We start from the raw sequence: 23686 nt of genomic DNA on the forward strand, positions 1-23686 counted from the left end.
TTTCTTGTGATCCAGTAATGTATAAAAATAGAAAAAAATATTTGCTGCCGGAACATCATAATGGAGAAACAGTAGGATGGGAATGATTGAGCTCTTCTTTTCAGAAAGTGGTAATGGGAGCATTCTTCAGTCACTGTTCCATAGCAATTATGAAATCCTGCTGGGAAGGATTATCAAGACCCCCTGGCCTGGCAGAGCAGTTAGCTCATCTGGAAGCTCTATGCTCCAGGAGGTTTCTGTCTTACTAGCTTTATACTGAGTTCTGTCTTTTATAGGATGCAATTAAAAGTCAGTAGCCAACATAGCCCAGCAGCTACAATTTTTCTACATTTTCCATTGTACAACAGCTTTATACAGTCTGCCTTCCAAAGTACAAGTTTGGAAGTACAAGGTGAAAGTTTGATCATAAGTTTGCCACTGCATTACAAGGGACAATGTTCCAAATGTTAACAGGTGGATTCTTACTGCTCACAGCATGGCTGCCTTCACCATACAAATACAACTACAAATGTTTACAATGCATCTAAGTGAAAACTATCTACTGAGCTTTATCATGAAATATAAAAGATTTAAGTAAATAGACTAAAAGAAGTCCCTGAAAGGGAAAACTGAAATTTATAAGTGCCAATTTCTCCCAAGTATAGGTTTAATACAATTCAAATTCCAGCCCTCACATTCTAGCATGATTCTTTGAAACTCAACAAAGTGATTTAAAGCCTACCTGTTAGAAATAAAGCATAAGAATGAACAAGAAAATGCATGAAAAAAGAAAAGAGGATACTTGCTACACAGGAACTTGTCCCTGAATGTTGATAGCATTATTCATAATAGCCAAAAGCTGAAAACAACTCAATTGTCCATCAACAGGTGAAAAGATGAACCAAATGTTTCATATCCATACAACAGAATATTATTCAGCCATGGAAGAAAAGAGTGAAATATTAATACATGCTACAATTTCAATGAACCTCAAAAACATTACGCTAAGTGAGAAAAGTCAGACACAAAAAGTCACATTTTATATGACTCCTTCAGTATGATATATCCAGGATAAGCAAATCCATCGAGACGGAAAGCAGATTAGAGATTACCAGGGAGTGGGAGAAAGGAGAAATGGAGTGTGATTAATGGGTATAGGGCATTTTAAGGGATGGTAAATATTTTGAAACTAGAAAGATCTGGTAGTTGCATAATATTATGAATACACTATATACCACTGAATTGTATACATTAAGATGGCTAATTACAGGTTATGTAAATTTCACCTCAATAAAAATAAAAGAAGACAAAATAAATGAATATGGGGCTGGGCACAGTGGCTCATGCCTGCAGTCCCAGCACTTTGGGAGGCCGAGGCGGGTGGATCACAAGGTCAAGAGATCGAGACCATCCTGGCCAACATGGTGAAACCCCGTCTCTACTAAAAATTCAAAAATTAGCTGGGTGTGGTGGTGTGCTCCTGTTGTCCCAGCTACTCAAGAGGTTGAGGCAGGAGAATTGTTTGAACCTAGAGGGTGGAGGTTGCAGTGAGCTGAGATCATGCCACTGCACTCCACCTGGCGACAGAGCAAGACTCTGGAAAAAAAAAAAAAAAGGAAATGAATATGGAGGATAAACAATATCATTTTTAGGGACATGAAGCACAATTCGCAAACATCACTTATGTTGCTATATCATTGGCTAAAACGTTGAGATATGACTACATCTAAGTTCAAGAGAAGTTGGGAGATGCAGTCCCTAGCAGAATGGTTACAAATACAACCAAAATATATTGCCGAAGTGTTGTTCTGTGGTATTACATAAAGAAAGAAAGAAAATTATGCAAGGAGATACTATCCCATCATTTGTCTTTGTAACTTGCTAAAAGCAACAAGGAACAATGAATACGCATGAACGTTTTGGCTATTTCCAGTTACTTCCTTAGATCTCTACATATCCTAGGCACATGTTCTGCCTTCCAGGTGAATGCTGGCAAGAGTTTTACTCAATGTTTTTTTCACAGTAAACATTTCTGGCTTTCAGTATCTGTCTCCTCGTTTCCTGTTACCTGACTGTTGAATCAACACCAGATAGTTTATTTTGTGTCATCGCAGTGCCTCAATTCTGATATTGATCAGTGAGTATAAAGGCTAAGACATGACGTCAATGAGACTCACACATAGTGATTTAAATGGGATAATATTTTCCTCTCTCTCTTGCAGGAGAGTCTGGGGTCGGGCAGGGTTTACTCATTTGGTCATCTAGTGACCTAAGGTGAAAACTCAACATGCATCTTTCACCACTGGGTCTAAGCACCTGCTCCAGCTTTCCTAATTCCAGGGGTTGAATTCACTGACACCATGTCTGCGTGTCAGTCAATGAGGACAGGGAAAACAGGCGTGAAGATGCACCTTCATGTTCAAGGACCCAAGGCAAAACTGGTACCTGTACCTTCTGCTCCAAACCAGTGGCTGAGACCTAGTCACATGGTCATAATTATCAGGGACAGAAGCTGAAAAATGATAGTAGTAGCATCACCACATGACCACCAGAATAGTGAAAGGCACCAATTAATAGAGGGAAGAAAGATATAATGGATATTAAAACACAGGAACAGTCTTTAACGTAGTATGAATGTAAAGTTTCTAGAAAAACAATGAAAAGGATAGAAAAAATATGCAACTTTCAACTGGTAGAGAGAAACAGTGGAATGACAGAAAATTACCATCAGTCTTTTCCGACATCAAGAAAGGAAAAGAAGAGCAACATCGAAGAGCTTGGAAAAATGAAAAGTCCCAAATAATCATAAAAATAAATCTAAATATATCAGTAATTATAATTCACATAACTACACCAAAGCTTTAGCTTCAAAACAATGATTGAGAAACAGAGTGAAAAAAATCTCTTAAATGCCATTTAAAAGAGAAACAGTTAAGACATCAAAATTGAAAAGAGTTGAAGGTAAAGGGTAAAGAATAATACAGCAGGTAAGTATTAAACAAATAGCAAGCTAATTTACCTATGTTAATAGCAACCTAACGAAACTTTAAGGCAAACAGTTTTAATAGAAATAAAACTCCGACAGCTTCAAAATATCAAAGGCTTAATTCACTGGGAAGATATTTAAAAGTTAAATTTGTATGAACCTAACAATTTAGCTTCAAAATGTATACAAAAGCAAATATTGAAGGAACTACAAAGAGAATCGTCAAAGCTATCATTTCAGGCTACCCTCTTGGTAATTGATCGATCAAGGAAACAAAATCCAGTGATGATTCAGGTTTTGACCAACATAATTAGCATGCTTAGTTTAATGGACTTAGGAAAAATTTCATGATTCCGTGAAAAAGCCAAGTCACTGAAGAATAACAGTGTCATCACATACATAACATTATAGGAAGCTCAAAAACTTGCAAACCCAGCATACAAAAAAGGGATTTAGAAATTCAAGTATATGTGCTAATACTATAAAGAAAATTTTAAAAAATTAAAAGTAAGAAGTTTTAATTTTAGGTTGTATCTACTTATTTTCCATTATGAAAAATGGAGTCATTTGCAAGGCTCCAAACATTAATGTTCTATTCTATAAGCGCATGTGAGAGAGCGCATGTGAGAGAGCGCATGTCCTGTCTTGTATAGCAGTAGGCTTTACCAAATTTTAAGAAAATAAAGCCACAAAATATTCCAAGACTAGTCTTCAGGTGGCTTGTATTTCTGTAGAATACCCAAGTGATTGGCAAATGTCAGCAAGTGGGTCATTGCTAATAGATTCTTGAACTCCTGCTCTGGGACAGTGCCTTCTAGTCCCTATGCAAGGAAAATGAGAAAAGCCTCATCTCCAAAAGATGAAAATCTCAAGAAGAAATTTTGGTAAGATCAGCTTTTATGGCATGTATGAATGTAAATTTATGAGTCTGAATGGTAGTGCTCATGTGTGAAGAGTATTGTCTTCACTGTGAAGGTGTCCCAACTCCACATGGCTTTGGATCTACTGGGAGCAGCAAACACCACGGCACTGGAAGTCTAAGAAAACTATGTTGTCCCAAGATGTGGTACCACTCACCAGTCTCCTGCCTAACAATCAAATCCCTTTGCATATTCTTTAAAAAAACAACTGAAATAACTTTTTATATTCTTTGCTAATAACCTAAGCATTGGTTAAGATCTAATCTGAAGTGTCTTTGCCATGTAGAGTCTCACTTTTACAAATTCGAAAAGACATTTTTTAAAAACATCTGATAAATTCTACTACACAGAATAAATTATTTGAATTTAAAAACATCATAAAGTCAAAAGACAAATGGCCAGTAGAAGAAGTACTTGCAATTTATATCAAAGGCGAAAGGTTATTCTTTGTAATACATATAAACCTCCTAGAAATTGAGAGAAAAAGACCTACAGCCCATTTGGAACAATGGGCAACGTATATAAATATATAATTCACAGAGAAAGAGATGCACGTGGCTCCTAAACACATAAAAAATGCTCAAGACAACTGATTATAAGAATAATGCAGGTTGGGCACGGCAGCTCACGCCTGTAATCCCAGCACTTTGGAAGGCCAAGGCAGGTGGATCACCTGAGGTCAGGAGTTCAAGGCCAGCCCGGTCAACATGGCAAAACCCCGTCTCTACTAAAAGTACAAAAATTAGCTGGGCATGGTGGTGCATGCCTGTAATCCCTGCTACTCAGGAGGCTGAGGCAGGAGAATTGCTTGAACGTGGCAGATGGAAGTTACAGTGAGCCGAGATTGTGCCACTGCACTCCAGCCTGGGCAGCAGAGTGAGACTCCATCTAAAAAAAAAAAAAAAAAAAAAAAGTAAATTTTTAAAAAACCTGCCAAACCTGCCATTACCATATTCACCTGTCAGAATGCCAAAATCCATTAAATCTGACAGCACACCCTGTTGGCAGGCTGTGGGAAAACAGGGTGTACCACACATTGCTGAAAGGAGCACAGAGCAGTATTACCCCATGGAGAAGTTTCTCATTATCAATCACAATTAGCAAATGCATATCATCTTTGACTCAGAAATTTCACTTCTGAGGATTTTTCCTACAGATAAACCCATACACACATAGTTTAGTCCATACACATTTTTGTCATAGCAAATAATTAGAAAGAACCCAAGTCTCATCAAATAAGGTTTCTGTTCAGTGCTAACAAAATTTAATGTGAGTCACTTTATAAATTTTAGTTCTCTAGTGTCCATTTTAAAAAAGGGAGAAGACTCAGGTGTAATCTATTTTAATAATATATTTTATTTAGCCCATATAGCAAAAGTCTTTTCATTTCAATTAGTCATCAATATAAAAATTGTGAATGAGATATTTTGCATTCCATTTTCACATAATACAGTGTATTATACTCATAGCAAATCTCTATTAGCACTACCCACATTTCCAGGATTCATAACTCCATATGACCAGGGGCAGCCCAGGCCTAGTTAATAAATACACGATTAATCTTAGGATGGGTCTCCCAGAGCGTGAAATCTGTGGGAAAAACTTAAGTGCAACTATCATCAGAAAGGTAATTCCAGGGAAGCAGCAGTGAGAAAAAAGTAAAGTTAGGCAAGAAAGAAGAAAGAGTAAAAGGAAGGAGCTTTATGAAGTCAGCACCACTTGGTGTTAAGGTGTCTGCAGGACACTGAATCCTGTGGGGATCTTCCAGTATAATGTACCTCAGGTCAGTTCCCGGTGGCCAGGGAAAGGAGGAACGGAGAGAAATCTATCCATAAGCTCCTGTCTCTCACGGGGCAAAAGTTTGGCAAAAAATGTTGCAGAAGAGGTAGAGACCCAGGGAAGTGCCTGGAATTAAAGCCACACCTCCACACTCTTCTGCAACATCCTGGGCTTCAGCTAAGCCGGAAGCCTGGTGCAGGAAGGGTCAGGAGAAGTGTTAGGGAAGGCACCTTTAGACTATGCCCTTATGAATTTCATTGGACGACAGTTAGCAGTCACAGTAGTGAGACTAGGATTGGAAAAAGTGGACCAAGGCTCCAGAGACAAGTGAAACCAAGAGGATCAAAGCAATTCATAAGAGATGTATGGCTCGACCGCCTCATGGAACGATCAGCAGCTGCAAAGGCAGGATGAGGAATGCTCCATCAATACTGACATAGAAACGTCTCTCTAACATATGCCTCACGTGAAAAAAGCAAAGTGCCAAAGAGTGCATACAGTATGCTACACTTTGTGGATGAAAGGCGGAGAATAAAAATCACCTTTGTATTAACTTATTTTTGCATGAAGAATTGCTGGAAGGCTGGACACAGTGGCTCACGCCTGTAATTCCAGCACTTTGGGAGGCCGAGGTGGGTGAATCATTTGAGGTCAGGAGTTCGAGACCACCCTGGCCAACATGGCGAAACATGGTGAAACTGCATCTCTACTAAAAATATAAAAAATCAGCTGGGCGTGGTGGCACATGCCTGTAATCCCAGCTACTCGGGAGGCTGAGGCAGGAGAATCGCTTGAACCCGGGAGGCAGAGGTTACGGTGAGTCGAGATCGTGCCACTGCACTCCAGCCTGGGTGAGACAGTGAGATCCTGTCTCAAAAAAAAGAAAAGAAAAGAATTGCTGGAGAAAACCCAGGCACTAACAAAACTGGTTCCCTAAATGAAGAGTGAAAGAGGACTAATGGAGAAAGTGGTGGGAGGACACCTCTTAGTGGATGCCTTTTTATATAATTTTGATTTTTATCTCTCGTGACTATATTTCATAATCAGATACAATACACCTTTCAGTAAAACTATGATAAAGACATCTGGATAAGGTGGTAAGATTAGTTATTCTCAAGCACCATCTTTTGATATGTTTAGTTTCATTCATAATGTATTCACAGTTTCAAACAGTTCTTATATATTCTCTCCTTTACTGAGATTTTATTTTCTTTTTCTTTTTTTTTTTTTTTTGAAACAACGTCTCACTTCATCACCTAGGCTAGAGTTCAGTGGTGTGATCTCAGCTCACTACAACTTCCGTTTCCCAGGTTCAAGCAATTCTCCTGCCTCAGCCTCCTGAGTAGCTGGGATTATAGGCACAGGCCACCACGCCTGGCTAATTTTTGTATTTTTAGTAGAGACGGGGTTTCACCATGTTGGCCAGGCTGGTCTCCAACTCCTGATGTCAAATGATCCACCGCCTTGGCTTCTCAAAATGCTGGCATTACAGACATAACCCACCGCACCCAGCCCTGAGATTTTATTTTCCTTCCATGTTTGGACACATCTCAGAATTGACTAGATTCAAACAGTTTAATAAAAAAGTTCAGGATCTAGGAAACAGTGAATTCTTATTCACTTGTTTGTGTTATTGTTAATTCTGCCTTGTTTTGTTTTAATCGAAAGGTAGTCGGGCTTGTTGAAGATTCTTCCACTATTATTGGACATTGACTGTTTTAGTGAAGAAGTATGACGTCTCTACTTATGGCTAGCCAATTTTCCCAGCACCATTTATTAAATAGGGAATCCTTTCCCCATTTCTTGTTTTTGTCAGGTTGTCAAAGATCAGATGGCTGTACATGTGTGGTATTATTTCTGAGGGCTCTGTTCTGTTCTATTGGTCTGTATCTCTGTTTTGGTACCAGTACCATGCTGTTTTGGTTACTGTAGCCTTGTAGTATAGCTTGAAGTCACTTTCCTTACTCCTTATACGAAAAGTAATTCAATATGGATTAGAGACTTAAATGTTAGACCTAAAACCATAAAAACCCTAGAAGAAAACCTAGGTAATACCATTCAGAATATAGGTATGGGCAAGGACTTCATGTCTAAAACACTAAAAGCAATGGCAACAGAAGCCAAAATTAACAAATGAGATCTAATTAAACTAAAGAGTTTCTGCACAGCAAAAGAAACTACCATCAGAGTGAACAGGCAACCTACAGAATGGGAGAAAATTTTTGCAATCTACTCATCTGACAAAGGGCTAATATCCAGAACCTACAAAGAACTCAAACAAATTTACAAGAAAAAAACAAACAACCCCATCAAAAAGTGGGCAAAGGATATGAACAGACACTTCTCAAAAGAAGACATTCATACAGCCAACAGACACATGAAAAAATGCTCATCATCACTGGCCATCAGAGAAATACAAATCAAAACCACAATGAGATACCATCTCACACCAGTTAGAACGGCAATCATTAAAAAGTCAGGAAACAACAGGTGCTGGAGAGGATGTGGAGAAATAGGAACACTTTTACACTGTTGGTGGGACTGTAAACTAGTTCAACCATTGTGGAAAACAGTGTGGCGATTCCTCAAGGATCTAGAACTAGAAATACCATTTGACCCAACCATCCCATTACTGGGTATATACCCAAAGGATTATAAATCATGCTGCTATAAAGACACATGCACACCCATTACTGGGTATATACCCAAAGGATTATAAATCATGCTGCTATAAAGACACATGCACACGTATGTTTATTGCGGCACTATTCACAATAGCAAAGACTTGGAATCAACCCAAATGTCCATCAGTGACAGATTGGATTAAGAAAATGTGGCACATATATACCATGGAATACTATGCAGCCATAAAAAAGGATGAGTTCGTGTCCTTTGTATGGACATGGATACAGCTGGAAACCATTATTCTCAGCAAACTATCACAAGAACAGAAAACCAAACACCGCATGTTCTCACTCATAGGTGGGAATTGAACAATGAGATCACTTGGACACAGGAAGGGGAACATTACACACCAGGGCCTATTGTGGGGAGGGGGGAGGGGGGAAGGATAGCATTAGGAGATATACCTAATGTAAATGACGAGTTAATGGATGCAGTCCACCAACATGGCACATGTATACATATGAAACAAACCTGCATGTTGTGCACATGCACCCTAGAACTTAAAATATAATAATAATTAAAAAGAAAAAAAAAAGAAGGCACCTGAAGAAACAAACAAACAAACAACAAAAAGAAGTATGAGGTCAACCTGAATTTTTTTCTCCTTGATGTGACAGAATTTTTCTACCTGGTTGACTGTAAGATTTATTGTTTTATCCTTGAAGTTCAGCAACTTCAAGAAGCTACGTCTTGGCATTTATCTTTCTGTATCAATTGTTCTTGGGTAAGGGCATGCCCTTTTGATTGACAGATTCAGTCATGTTTCATACTTTGTGCTTTGTGGCTGTACATATGTTCTTGTTTCATTGGTGTCAAAAATACTTATTTTATATTTTTTGTTCCCTATTGTATTCAGTGGATTTTTTTCCTCAACATTTTATTATGGAAATTTTCATGCATACAGTAAGGTTGAAAGAATTTTACAGTGAGGAATCATTTATTTACTGCCTGGACTCCATAATTAACATTTTATAATATTTGCTTTATTATATATCTGTCCATCTAGCCATCCTTCTATGCATCTTTAGTAGATCTTATTTTATTGATGCATTTCAAAGAAATGATGCCATTACATTTCTCAATAAATATTTCAGCATGCATTTCACAAATTAGAATTTAATATGTATTTATTTTTACATTTGCAATAAAATTAACAAACAACAAATATAAAAGTCTTAATTCCATGATTTTCACAAATGCATTGATGTAGGTAACCAGATCCCTTAGCAAGATAGAAAATGCTACAATTGCCTGGGAATTTCCCTCATGTACATTTTCAATTAATGCTTAGCTCTAGCCCTTCCCCTGACAGGCAATCACTGGTCTGCTATTTTTTTTTTTTCCACCATGGATTAGTTTTGCCTATTTTAGAACTTCATGTAAAGGGAACCACAAAGTATGTGCCTCTATTTTGTAAAGTTTCTTTCATTCGGCATGTTTTGAGATTCATCCATGACATTATAGGTGTTGATAGTTCGTTCCTTTTTGTTGCTGTATGGTATTCCATTGCATAAATACCTGATGCATTTTTTAATTCATTCCCCTGTGGATGGACAAGTTGGGCTAATTCCAGTTTGGAGCTGTTATGAATAAAATTGCTATGAATAGTTTTGACATGTCTTTTTGTAGAATGCCTGGGTTGAATGGTGGTATATGTTTAGCTTAATAAGAAGCTGCTTCAACCTTTTCCTAAAGTGTATTATTTCACACTGCTATCAACAGCAAATGAAAGTTCCAGCCTCTCCACATCTTTGCTTATATCTGATGTTGTTAGTTATTTTAATTTTAGCAGCTCTGATGAATGTGGAGTGGCATTTTATCATGGTTTTAATTTGCATTTTTCTGATGAGCAATGTTGACTAAGTAGTTTCAGATGTTTGTTGGCCATTTGTATGCCTCCCTTTGTGAAATGCTTGTTAAAATCTTAGGGACATTTTTAGTCAATTGTTTGACATTTTATTATCTTGGCTTATAGTCTTTTGTAAGATACATGTATTGTGGATATTTTCTCTCATTAATTTTCTTAATCAAATCTTTTGATGAGCAAGTTTAATTTTGATGAAGTCTAATTTATTAAATTTTTTCTTTTAAAATTATTGCTTTCTTTGTCCTAAGAAACCTTTGCGTACCTGAGTCATAAAGGTATTTCCCTATATTTTCTACAAGCATTATAGTTTAGATTTACATTTAGGTTTCTGATGCATCACAAGTTAATTTTGATGTGTGCATGAGATAGGAGTTGAGATTAATTTGTTTTCCATAGGGATATCAGTTATTTCACCACCATTTACTGAAAAGTTTTTTTATTCCCCCCGCATTGGATTGCTTTGGTGCTTTCGCCAAAAGTCAAATGATTATATCAGTTGTATTAGTGCAGGTCTCTCTCAGTTACACTTTCTGTTTCACTGACTTATCTGTCAAACTTTATGATACTGTCTTAATTACTGTGGCTTTATAGTAAGCCTTAAAGTTAGGTAGGTTAAGTACTCCAAATTTGTTCTTCAAATAGACATTGTAACCATACTCAGTCTTATAATCCATGAGCATAGCATATCTCTTCATTTTTTAGTCTTTTAAAATTTCTCTCAGTAATGTTTTCTGGTTTACAGTGTAGAGGTCTTACTGATGGCTTGTTAAATTTTGCCTAAGTATTTCATGCTTTTTGACAGTATTGTAATGAAATTTTTAAAATTTCATTTTCCAATTATTTGCCACTAGTATATAAATATACCACTGGACTTGGTGATTAACTTTGTATCCTGCAACCTTGTTAAATTAGCTTATTAATTCTTAAGTCTTTTATTCATGTAATTAAATTTATCAATCTTTTTCTTAATGGTTCCTCAAGCTTATGTGTTGCTCATAAAGTTCTGTGTTATCCCAAGACTAGGAAAATACGTTATCACTTAAAAATATATTTTAACATCTTACATTTAGATTTTCATTCTATCTGGTATTTAGTTAAAAGTATGGCAAAGTAAGAACCTAGTCTTATGCCAATCTAATAATTGGCATAGTTAATTGTTTCAGCACCATTTATTCAATAAGTTATCCATCTTTGAATTGGCTTTAAATAGCCACCTTTATCTTATACTAAATTACAAAGCAGATATGGGTCTGCTTCTAAAGTTTGGAGTTTGGTCTAAAGAAGTTTTTACCAATAATAAGATAGTTTTATTAATTACGATAGTTTATTTTTAAAAAATGTATTGGCTAATTCTGCACATTGACTCTTTCAGATAAACTATAGAATTAAGTTTTATGAAATACCCCATTGGAATTCTTATTGGAATTGCACTTAATATACAGATTCATTTGAGATAACTGTATGCTTTTGAATGTTAAATATTCTCTCCAAAAATATAATTTGCATGTCTCTTTTTTAGATGTTGTTTTATGACTTCAGTAGAACTTTATACTTTTTTTCACATAGGTCTATAATATTTTCCTCTAGCTTTTCATAAGTATTTTATAGTTGGTATCATCATGGAATCTTTTTATATTACATTTTCCAAATAATAGTTGGAAAACGATTTTTCATAATTTCTGTCTTCATTGATTTTACAATACAGCTGAATGTAATTGAATTAAAATTAATAAAATATAATAAAATTTTTGAATAAGCTCCTCAGATAATTTCATAGATGAAGGAAGAGAGTCTACCAGATACCAATAAATTTCCTTGTATTCAAAGAACAGTCTTTATGAAGCAGCTTGAGATTCACCTGCATTTGTACCTGTAGTTGAATAACATCCTGATATACACCAAGACTTGTGAACCTAAAAGATTTCTTTTTCCTTAAAAGCTCAGGGATCTAAAACAACTGTGTTTTCTCTATTACCTGTGTTCTTATCAAGAGAAAACAATGAACAACAATTGTTTCATTTTGGCTTGTGCACTCTCATCCTTACATTACTTTTGTGACTCTGTCCTGAAGATTATAAGTTGAGTCCACCAGTTTATCAGACCTGAAGGATATTAAGCTTCTCCCGATATACCCTTACTCCATTTTTAGGAAGTAGCAACTTCATGTGGAGGAGTGAACAACATAAGAGTTTAGAAAAATCCCAGTGAGTATGTTGATCAGATCCCTTCTTGGGCACAAAGAAACAATGCTGAATTTTTAATAGTATGTCCAAATTATAGAATGATTAAATTTCTCCATTTCATATTAAGCCAAATACATTTTTTCCAGTGCTATCAAAAGGATGAATAGACAGGGAAATATCCCACCTGTGCTCCTTTAAAAAAAATGCACAACCACATTTGAATCCAGAAATACCACCCAATTTTCTAAAGCATCTCACCAGGCAGCATTTTCGCCTCATAAAACTCAATATAATAAGGCTAAATGGAATGTAGATGTCAGGGGAAAATGCTCCACCACTTCCTGCAGCCATTCGGCCATTCAGGTATTTATAAGACCTTTCCCCAATCCTTCCTAATGTGTCCTAAGCGTTCATCTATTCAGTGGGAAGCTCTTGAACCCAACAGCCCAAAGTGGGTTTAAAAAAAAAAAAAAAACTCACGAAGCTTTTCTGTGGCAGAAAAAGCAGATAATGTGGCTCACAATGATTGCCACTCATTGCTTTCCTTATCCTGGGAGTGAGGGCTGCCCTAATTCCAAATTGTATGGTCAAAGTCAGACAGAGATTTTAAATTTTTTTCTTGATTTAATATCCTGTAAAAATTCTCAGCTGGACATTTGTCTTTCTCTTTTATGTGTTATTCAGGGTTTATCAATATCATCATGAATGATGACCAATTATTATAAACATAATTTTTGAGTTATTTGATTAAGACTTTTAATTTTTTAGTACAAATTTCTAACATTCCTACTCACTAATGAGCCACCAGGTTAGCTCAACCTCCTGTTAATGGACCTGCAGTCATTGTCATATGTACCATGGACTGTGGTGTTTTGCTTTCAATGTTTAACTGTGGCTCCCTTGATTTGTAACTGAAACCTAAAGAAATTCACTTTGTTCTCACCTATAAGTGAGAGTTAAATGATGAAAACTCATAAACAGACACTGGTGTCTACTTGAGGGTGGAGGGTGAGAGGAGGGAGAGGAGCAGAAAAAATAACTATTGGGTACTAGGCTTAATACCTGGGTGATGAAATGCTTTGTAAAACAAACCCCCATGACCATGAGTTTACCTATATAACAAACTTTACATGTACCTCCAAACCTAAAAGTTAGACAAATAAAATCATTATGACATAAAGACATTTTTCAATTACCATTTAAAAAAACAACTCATTATTAAAAATGAAAAGGTTGGTTGTTGGCAGAATTTCAAAATGATTTTTATGGAATATATTAATATGGATAAATAAATTCATCTTCTCGAAAAGAAGAAATGCATTCTGTATATATGTATTTCGCCCTTACTATGTGTGAGGCAGTCACCCTGTATTCAGGAAGCCCATTCTAGTGGGGCCTGTGATCAGGTCAAAAGTGAGTTATAGCACAATGAGGTAAGTGCCGTGGTGAAGGATGGTTTTCCTTGGAAATAGAATAAGTTTCAACTTACCAGTCCTGAGGGCTTACAGAGGGTTTCCTGGAGGAAGTTATCACCTGGATGAGGCCTGAAGATTAGCACTGAAACCTTGGAGGGGTAGGAGTTGAGAAAAGCAGAGAGAAGGGAATGTGAGCAGACCCAGATGGAGACAAGAGCTTGCCTGGTACAGATGGGGATAATCATGAAGGCCCCAGGATGGAGCAAATAGACATGAGGCTGGAGAAGTATGTATGAGCTAGATCATGGAGTGCTTAGACAACACATGTGAAGGAATTCCTACCTTGAGGATAATGGGGAGGTACTAAAAGGTTTTATGCAGAGGAACAAATTTGGATTTCAGATCACTCTGGCTACAGCATGGAGAATGAATAGGCTAAGGGCTAATTAGGAAGCAGTATTCCAGTACTCTCAGACAGAGAGAGATGGTGATTTAGTAAAAGCTATGGTTCACAGGGATGATGAGCAGTGAATACTTTGAAAAATATGAAGAGGCAAAACTGACAGAAGTTGGGGAATATTGGCTATGGGGCAAGCTGGGAGAATTATCAAGGGTGACACCCATGTGTCTAGCTTTGTGGAGACATGTTTTACTTAAGATCCCAGGGCAGATTTCTTAGAAGTAAAGCATTGTCTTCAGAGTCAGACCTATATATGCTCTCAGCTCTGCCACTTGCTGGGACTGTGTGTGCACATACTTTAAGTCATTCACTCCAGTAACCGTTTTTGTTGTCTTTCAATTTTTCTTATTCTATCCCTTTGCTTTCTATTCTACCAGCTTTCTTTAGATGACAAATTATTGAACCGTATGAAAGGATGGAGTTTTGGATTCTGCCCTGAATGAGACCTGGTTAATCATTGTGTAGGCAAGTCTGTCCCTGCCTAATGCTTGGACTGGGTTCAGGGAATGCAAAACCTCATGGTCTCTCTAGACTATCGACCTCCCTCTTTACTGAATGGAGAGATGGGGAAGGTTTTACTACTGTTAGAGTAGCTCTGAGCCTGCTTTGAAGGAGTCTTTTCTCACTCCTCTTATGTACAATTTTTTGTGGACATTATACAAAAACAAGATGGACTTCCACCCAAAATTTGATTTACATATTAATACTGATGATACCACACATGCATTAAGAGGAGATAGAAAAGCTTATTACTTACATAATGAGCCTCTGGGGAGAGCCTGCCTCTCAAGCTGGGTTAAAAATGGCTTTGAGAAAACAGGGAAAGGAAACAGGCTTGGAATTTTTACTGTGGTTAGGGCATAGGGCTACAGTGAGGGGTCTCACTTCAAGAAGAGGCTTGCATGCTTTTTGAAACTCCCACAGGTGCCAAAGAAGGGACCACTCAGGCTTTCTTATCAGCTTCCCAAGATGTGGAGCAGAAGAGGAAGAGGGAGGTGTAAGGCTTAAGAGTTGTCAGTAAGCATCAACAAAGGGAGTCAGACTTATTCCATGAATTTACACCCCTGAGTTGTAATCTTTCAGTTGTCTAGCACAGTAGTTCCACTTTAGAAAAATGGCTTTCAACACCCACAAAGTAGTTCTTGTTTCCAAAATCAAAGTTTTTCTCTTTTCTCTAAGATTACTTCAGTGGTTTTTGTAACTCCTTAACACCTAGTTATTGTGTTCCTGGGGCTACCTAAGACTCCAGCCAAGATTGCAAAGACAAGAGCCAGCCATAGACATGCAGACGGTACCCAAAGGAGGCCCCAGAACTGACTGATGCCCCCTTCCTGACTGTGGATAAAAAGGAGCATATCAGTCAGAGAATAAGTGCCAGCCTATTAGTTTGGCAAAAGGTGAGCCATACAAAGAAATTACTGGAGCCTCCGTATCACTTTACCGTTAAGTGACTAATCTCTGATCTCTTTCCATGACTACATCCAGAGGGCAACTGCTGGACCAGGAAGGAAGACTCTGCCACAATGATGGGAAAAAGGAATATTGAGAGCAGCAAGGGCAGGTAGAGGGGCAAACAAGGCAGCATCCACAAAGAAACCAAGTGAAGCACTGTGGCCAACCCTCCTCCCAGGTGACACGCACAGTATTCCGATCATAACAAAAATGCTTTGGGCCAAATGTAATAAATCTGCTTTTAAGTAGCAGGTAACTGAGTTTGCTGTTTTTGCTTTTAGGACTTGATATTGGGCAACAGTTTAAAAAAATTGAGATGTTTTTGAAAAGAGGCTTTGATGTGCCCCTTTCCCCTGGACTCTGCACGTACTGCAAGTGCAGGTGGGAGATGGAAGGGTGGAGGGTGGAGGGGAGTAGGGTTCAGCCCAGCCCTGGGCAGCCACTGTGGATGCTGATCCACTTCACAAGTTACAAGCAAGGCTCTTGACCTAACTCTGACTGCAGATAATGGGTGAAGTCTGAGACAAAGTGGAACAAAGGCAGCTGGATGGCTACTTTTCAGGTGATTTCTCTTAGGACAGGAGGGATTCTTTTCAAAGAAAAAGGTTGGAAAACTGTTACCATGGAAACTCTCCAAGTTCTGAAGTGATATTATCAGTAAAGCTCTGGAGAGAAGACGGAAGGTGGTGGGTGTAGTACTCATGAATGGATACATTCTACAAGTTGGGCTTTTTCTTTCCTTTTAATAGTAAGTCTGAATGTTAAGAAAAAAAGAAGGTGATAAAAGTAAAAAGAAAGGCAAGGAAGAAAGGAAAAGAGGGAGAGAGGAAGGGAAGGAGAGAAAGAAAACAACAGGAAACAAAATAATGTAAGATAGAAGGAGCGAGGGAGAGAGAGAGGGAGGGAGGGAAGGAAGGAAGGAAGGAAGGAAGGAAGGAAGGAAGGAAGGAAGGAAGGAAATTCAAACTAAATTTATTCCAAGAAAATATCCTTGGTAGCAAGAAAGAGCTGCCTGTGGAACTGCCGCTGAGAGAGGGAGGTTAGATTCTGTATGATTTTGATGTTTATGCTTTATTAAGGGTGATAGAAGAGTTCATTCTGTGACTGGATTTCTCCCACTTATTACCATATCTGTAACGTTGATTATTATAAGACGTACTTACCTTGAAATCATCGAGTTATTATTGGTTTAACACAAAGCTCATACTATGTTGTCTGTAATGGCATGCTATTAATAGCATTATGAAATATAATTATTAACATGTGCTTGATATCAATAATGAAGCTAGTCATAGGCTAATTCTACTTTTAAGACGGTGCAACTTAATCTATTCTGATTGGTAAAACAATATACTTGGGAGCAGAATTTACAAAATACTTAGAAATAGTTGCATTAATTATTCTGTATCATAAACCTGTCAAGTAGGTTATTAACTCAACTCCTTTGCTCCACCCCTTTGTCATACTTGCCTGGTAAAACCCCACTTAAGTTCAACCCAACTCCCTGTCTACTATGCACAGGCTGAATGTGGTTTGAGAAGCACACACACCCAGGCTGACTGGCCACACTTTAGTTTATGACTTTGCTGAGCGCCCATCACTGCCAAGAGTCCCTTACACAATTCTTGTAACATTCTTCTATCCTCCTAGGTGACAACTCACCTCTCTTTTTTCCTTAAACCTTCAATATCCCCTCCTCATCCTCAGTATCAACATGTGGCTCACTCTCATTTTGCTGAAAAAATAGAATTCGTAAGAAGAGTATTTCCTCATTCTCCTACCCCAATCTCCTAACCCATCTTTATGTGTAATGATATCCTCTGGGTCCCCGCCCATGATGATGAATTATATCCATACTGCTGTGTAGGACCAATCCTTCCATATGTAACTGGATCCCATTCCCCAGAACTCTCATAGCCGTTAGTCCTGCCATCAGTCTTGTTCTCTCTATTCGACATTATCAAATTTTTTCTTTCTCCTAGATCATCTTCAATAACATAAAAATAGCTGTGTTACCTTCATGATTAAAACAAAAAGACAAACACAAACTTCTCTTGACTCTTCTAACCCCCACCTCACTTTGTGCCTTTGTAGCAAAATTCCTCAGAAACACTCTCAGATCAACTCCATTAATGGTTTTGCCCTCATCATTGCAGAGAAACAGCTTTCACAGTAGTCATCAATGAAATCCACATTGCCAAATCTGACAGTCAATCTTCAGTCTTCCAGTTACCTGACTAACTAGCAACGTATTGCAATATCTCCTTCCTCAAACACTTTCTTTCCTTGGCCTCTGAGACATTAATCCTCTGATTTTTCTTCCACTTCACTTTGTTTCCCTTTCAGGCTACTTTGTTGACTCGTTTTCTTATTTTCAGGCTTCAAACGTAGGGCCTGACTTATTCCTCTCATGGCTACTCTAATGACTTGTAAATTTCTATCTCTAGCCAACACCTCTCCCCTGAACTCCAGACTTGTGTATCCAACCTTCTATGTAGCATTTCCATTTGGATGTCTAATAGACATCTCCAAATACAGCCCTTACCTTCTCCCCTGTCCACACTAACCCTCCCCTCTCCCAGTATTTCCCATGCAGTAAATGATGCTACCATGCACTCAGTTGCTCAAGTCAAAGTGTTTGCAATCAGTTTTGAATACTCTCATCTCGCATTTTAAATGCAAGCTCTTATCAAATTCTGTTGGTTCTACCTTCAAAATGTATCCATAATCCAACCACTCTTCAACTCCTACACTGTTCTCAGGCTCCTTCAAACAACCACCATCATGTCTTGCCTTTATTAATAATCTCTTATCTGGTCTCCATACTTCTACTCTTACAAGGCCATGGTCTCTTGACACAGTAGTCAGAGGACTTCTTTTAAAATAAAGCCGGGTCATTTTCATGATGAAAACCTTCTGGTGGCGTCTGATCTTACCAGCAATAGAATCTAAATTGCAGTCGTCCCTTATAAGATTCTACATGATCTGGCTCCTGTCTACCTACCACTGATTTCCTCACTTACCGTTCTCCATGCACACTGGCCTCACTGTAATTCTTTGACAAGACCAACCATGCTCACAATTCTAGGCTGTTGCATTGGCCAGGGCTCTTTTCCCCTAGATACTTACAGGGTTTATGCTCTCGTTTTGTTGAGGGCTTTATTCAAATGTTTCTTTCTAACAGAGACTATCTGACCACCATATGTAAATTATTCCAATCCATTCTTTATCCTGCCTTACCTTTTTTCACTGTGCTAACTTATGTTGTGTCCTATATGTATTTGTTTCTCCCTTTCTCATCTGTCACTAGACTGTAAGATCCACAAGAGTCTGCTTCTTTTTTTCATTGCTGTATGTTTTTCACATAGTAGACCTTTCATAAATATTTGTCAAATGGGCTAATGAAGGAATGAATCAGATATTATGTTAGGATCTTCCATTCACTGGGTATCTCAGTTATTGTTGTGATTCTAATCCCATTCTGGGGTTACAAGATTCTCAGCCTTATGCTGTGCCAGAAAATGAAGGATCAGGTCGTTGGTGGTTAACATACTGATATGTGATGCTGTTGCTGGCATTGCTTCTAACTCCCATCTATCTGCTTCCTGCACCTCACAAATATTCTGCACAGAAGACATGAAGCCAAGACTCAAAATTTATAAGGACTATCCTTTTTGGATATTGCATTGTAGCTAGACTAATCTCTACCAGCATTGCCTGCCTCCTTCCCATTCCTATAGGAAGATCAAACCTTCTTAGGAGAAGCCATACCCAGCTCACCACTCAAAGAACTTCCATCCCACTTCTCTATGGAATTGTCAAGAAAACCTTCTCACCGAAGCTGGGGAAGTAAGGTTGTCCTTTCCTCCTAGCTGTGGGCATGTCTCACTGATGCCAGAGTTTGGAGGAGAGAGGACCAGTAGAAGAAATCAGAGATATAGGAGAATGTAGCTAGAGCTTTAGTAGAGAGCTTCCTTCCTTTCCTATAAGAAATGAATATTTTCAGAAATGTATAATGGAGACAGTGAGGTTGTTCTGAAGCTCCCAGGAAAACATAAAAATAATAGTACTGTAAATGAGTTAATTCTAATAAAGGAATTGTTATTTGCCTGAAAAAAAGAATATCTTGTTGGGTTGCTCTCACTACAGTCAAAGCAGGGAATATTTTATATGATATTAATCTCTGAGGCTCCAGAGAGTTTATAGATGACACTGAACATCAAAGCAGTGTTATTGCTTAGTTTTTCATGGCCAAGACATGCATCTCCTAAGCTTGATGGCATTTTGCGGTGGAAGTCATCTGAAAAATTACTAGTCTACCTCTCTGGGACAACTCTTTATCAATTGCTCTTAGAATGCACTTCTAAGAGCTGAATCAGTCCAGTTCTTGGCAAAAGTTGGAATGCAACCCTTAACAATTCATTTGTGATAACAATTGGGAATAGAAGAAAGGAGTTGAGTGGCAGTTGTTTGTTTTCAGGACCACAACATAAACTCTTCGGTGAGTACAAAAAATAGCTTTAATTTCTCCTCTTTCAGGAGAAAAGACATAGTTAGAACATCAAAGATGTTGGAATTAGGAAGACATTGATCCAATTAATTTTGCAGCCACTTGTTATATCTTCTTGGGTAAGTTTCCTGACCCTTCTGAACATCCATGTTCTCATCTATAATATGGAATTAATAATGTAGTCTACATAATGGTGTTATTATCAGATTGAAGTGAGATCATTAAAGTGCTGACGACAGAGCCTGTCATGTAGCTCATATTCAAAGGCTAGTTATATGCACTATCAGCCATTGCCACAATGATGCTGCATCACAAACCACCTCCAAACTCAGAGGCTTACGATGACTCTCATATATTCTTTTGTTTAAAAGTCTGCAGGTTGATTTTATTATTACACTATGGACTTAAATGAACAGCTCTGCTCCAATCTGTAGGTCAGCTGGACTTGGCTCCAGCTGCTGGTTGGGTTCAGTTTTGTTCCATGAGTGTTTACTCCAGGGCCAAGGTTAAGAAACAATAGCTATCTGAGTCATACTCTTCTCATGGTGGGTCACCAGAGAACCAAGAAAGCTGAAAGACACCAGCACATTTGAGGCTTCAGCTCGCATCATCTCTGCTAATATGTACTGGTCAAAGCAAGTTACATGGCAACCCCAACATCAATAGAGTGGGTTAATTCCACCCACAGCAGGATGGGGAAGGAAGTGCACATTTGCTGAACAATAATGTCAACTACCCCACTATAATAATAATGATGGTAATGATTGCCAAGTAGAAAAATAATCATTGATTATTTTCTGCTGATTTTGTTTGACTGCCAATTAATTCTCTGCTAGTGATTGTCTTAGCTATTTTCCCAAGCAATGTTAAGTTTTTCCCAACCATATGTGACTTCAATGTGTGGTTTTAAAGAATGACTTTAAAGACAATGACCTGAGTCGTGCAAATCCTTTCCATCAGCTCGGGAATAGACAAATAGAGAACTAAATGAGTCACCAAATGCAACTCATTCCTTAATGTACACTGACTAACTCATTTATGGTGTTGGCATCTCCTTGGACATCTCTGAGCCTTGGTTTACCTTATTTGAAAATGAAAAGATGTTCTCTTAAGCTCCTCCTAATTTATTAAGTATTTTCCATAAATGAGAGAACTTTTTCTTTATACCCGTGAGTATATTTTGTTTTATACTTGTCTTATGCATTTTAAGTAAAACAGACAAGCATTTAATGCAGTCAATTGACATTAATTTGAGGGGAAGCTAAGATTAAATGCCAAATTCAGTTCAGCCACAAAATAGCTCATGGACAATGGAAGTGATCCGCAAAATGCATTTCCTTGGCCTTTGCTGTGATGAATAGATGACTTGAAGAGGACAGTTCAACCTAAAACCAGGAAAAACATCTTAGGTATTCCTTTCTAGAATTATAAATGCAAAGCACACAGGATGGAGGTAGGGGAGATGGCTATAAAATATAAAGGAAAAAAGAAGGCATTTGTCAGATGCTATTTGGCAATCTAATCTTACTCTCTGTCATTTATTTAAGGCTTTCGGGAAGGAAGAGAAGGCCCCTGAACCATCCATGGATGGCAGTTATCAAGTCTACAGAAACATCAAATGAAAGGTTATTTTACCAAGTTTTATCATCTCTACTCAAACGCTCTACTGGCAAGTAAATCAGAAGAAATGGGCTAAAGCTACAACATGAAAAATATAAGTTAGGCATGCAGGGAAGTTTCCTATCTTAGAGGGTTGGTATGTATTGTTAAATATCTTGAGGTTATTTGACAGCTTTTCCTTCCAAATCTCTCTGTGGGGAGTGGTGAGGGAGGGAGAGAAATGACTGACGTTTATTGTTAAGAAGGAGCTGGAAGTCTCATGCATGGTATCATATTAACATCACATAAACTCAGCCAGGGACATATTAAGAACCTTATATATTCAGAAAAGAATTCAGGATTGTTTGAGTTGGACACATTATCCCCCAAGGAAATGCTGTTAGGAAATGGTGGAATTGGTCTTAAGCCTAGCCTCTGATTTTCCACATTATCACATTTTGATTTGTAAGATACACACCTAGATTTGGAAAGTTTTATTGGCTATCGGACAAGCAGGGAGATAGACAAAATTAATGCTCACAAAGTCCTTTTCAGTCCCAGACATCTGTGAGTCTATGATATACAACAAATTATTTCCTCTGCAAATCCAAACCCTAGGCTACATAGTACAAATTTTTTCCTTGTTTTCAGCTGTCAGCTACTTGACTGCCCCTCACTGCCACTTTGCAAGTCTTGATTGCCAAGCATTTATTTTCTTTTTCCAGTTTGTCTGGAAGACAGAATGCCTCAGGAAGGGATTGTTGGGTTTTTCATATAAAGCACATGAAATATCTGTAATTATGGATTACATTTTTGTACCCAATATATGGCTGAAAGGAGTCCTGTGATAGAAACTTTTAGAAGATAATTGAATGTGTCAGCTGCATCAAGAAATTATGTACTTGCTTCACTTCGACAAACTGTAATAAATAGCCTATTGTCTGGAGAGTTTGCTTGGCATTTTCTTTTGCATTACAAAATTGTGCTAGTCCTTGTCACTGAATTTTTGGTTAACAACTCATAGAAACCCTTTGAACTAGAATTCATCTGTAGATAACAGTTACTGTGCATAGTTACCTAGAAAACAACAGATTTTAGTAATTCAACACTTCATTTCTACTATTACCCCAGACAAAGAATATGTGTATTTTTTTACCAAATTTACTTGGTTAAAAGCAAGAAATGTCTTATGCTGAGTGGCAATTAGCATTTCTCCATCTGAATAATGAAGTGAGAGAAAAAGCATTTATTCTTTATTCTTTATGTTTCCAATTGTGTCTTCGCATAATTGGCTTGGAACAGAAGTATCTTATTAAAATGTACAATCAATAACAGAAATAGGATTTCCAAGAAGAAGAACAAAACAAAATATAGTTGATAACTTCCTATTAAACCTCAGCCTTATATTGTATGCCCTCACTAAGAAGAATTGAGCTTGTTTAAAAATAAATAAATCATAAATCATAAAAATCTAGTAGAAAATGGAAATAAATAGTGGTCAAATCTGTATATAAACTGGAGTGATCATTTTTTAAGCTCAAAAGGAGTAGAAGAAATAACAGAGAGGGAGATCAGTAGATTTTTCACGTACGATTTCTCTCAAAATTGCTTAACGGGCAAATAAACCAGAGGAAATACTTGCTTCAAATAGGACAAAGGGTGGTATCCTTAATAGAAAAAGAACTCCTGCCAAAAGGTAATGAAAGCATTAAGTTCCCAATAAATAAAGGGGAAAGGAACAAAGACAATGAAATAGAGGCATATTAATAGCTAATAAACATTTGAACATTTTTCAACCTCACTCATTATCAACAAAATGGAAATTAGAATAACAATGAGATACTATTTTTA

The 23686-nt window shown here is 37.6% G+C and overlaps 1 long non-coding RNA gene across 1 annotated transcript in view; it reads left to right on the forward strand.

The window, feature by feature from the left end:
* Positions 1-22781, forward strand: part of LOC102135343 (uncharacterized) — a 215418-nt gene extending 192637 nt beyond the window's left edge. The window contains exon 5 of the long non-coding RNA XR_010588294.2: positions 21784-22781. This is a non-coding gene — a long non-coding RNA (uncharacterized lncRNA). The remainder of the gene's footprint in view (positions 1-21783) is intronic.
* The last annotated feature ends 905 nt before the right edge of the window (positions 22782-23686 follow it).

This window comes from Macaca fascicularis, chromosome 7 (assembly GCF_037993035.2).
Source record: "Macaca fascicularis isolate 582-1 chromosome 7, T2T-MFA8v1.1".
Classification (NCBI taxonomy): domain Eukaryota; kingdom Metazoa; phylum Chordata; class Mammalia; order Primates; family Cercopithecidae; genus Macaca; species Macaca fascicularis.